This window comes from Capsicum annuum, chromosome 11, assembly GCF_002878395.1.
Source record: "Capsicum annuum cultivar UCD-10X-F1 chromosome 11, UCD10Xv1.1, whole genome shotgun sequence".
Taxonomy (NCBI): Eukaryota; Viridiplantae; Streptophyta; class Magnoliopsida; order Solanales; family Solanaceae; genus Capsicum; species Capsicum annuum.
In genome coordinates, this window is record NC_061121.1 from 127,994,655 (window position 1) to 127,995,847 (window position 1,193).

A 1,193-nucleotide genomic window follows, 5' to 3' on the forward strand; every position below is an offset into this window, starting at 1 on the left:
ATGGATCCCTTATCTAGGAGATCCTTCAACTGCACTTTTAATTCTCTAAGTTATGCTAGTGCCATTCTATAAGGCGGAATAGATATAGGCTAAGTATCTGGAAGAATATCAATGCCAAAGTCTATTTCCCTTTTGGGAGGAATTCCTGGAAGATCTTAGGGAAAGACATCTGAATATTCATTCACGACTGGGACTGATTCCAGAATGGGGGTTATGAAACTAGTATCCTTAACTCAAATAAAATGATAGACGCATTCCTTAGATATCATTTTACTTCCCCGAATGTAGTAAATAAGCTGACCTCTAAAAGCGGATGCACTAACCTTCCACTCTAGGATAGGTTTATTCAAAAACTAGAAGTGGACTATTTTAATTTTGTAGTCGACTGTGGCATAGGAGGAATGAAGCCAATCCATGCTGAGAATGACATCAAAATTAGTCATCTCTAGTTCGACTAAGACTGCTTAAGTGACTTTTTTAAATATCATAGCTGGGCAGTTCCTGTATACCCACCGGGCTATGATGGTTTTACCCACTGGGGTAGAGACTGAAAAGGTCTCTGCTAGAATTTCGGCACTTGTCTCTGAAATCAATTGTTATATAGGGAGTAATGAAAAACAAAGAAGATCCTAGATCTATTAAAGCGTAAACAAGCACATGAAAGATCTATAATGTACCAGTAACCACATTAGGAGAATTTTCCTGATCTTGCCAGGACTGAAGAGCTTAAAGTCTATATAGGCGTTGCCCACTAGTAGCACTGGAGGTGGCACCCTACTGGTTTGGGCGATCGAACTGAGCTGGGCAATGGTTCTGCTGACCCTGAAGACCTGGTTGAGGATAGTCTCTAACTCTGTGGCTTGGCTTGCCATACCCAAAACAAATACCACTACTATCTCTGCATATACCTTGAGGGTCCTTGCTATAAGTCTGGCAAAGATGATAGGTGCGGGCACTACTAGCACTTTCCTAAGACTTAGAGCTTTGCGCGTTATCTTTTTTACCCTCCATGAACTTAGGATCTGCAGAACTAGCTAAAAAAGGAACTAGAACTGATGACTTCGGATGAAACTGAGAATGGTTTCCTCCTTCTAATTTGGGCTGAGCAAAGTTGAAACTACCTGTCCTTGCTCTCTTATTTTGCTTCTACCTTATCTTAATATTTTGATCTTCTATCTGCTGAGCATGATTCA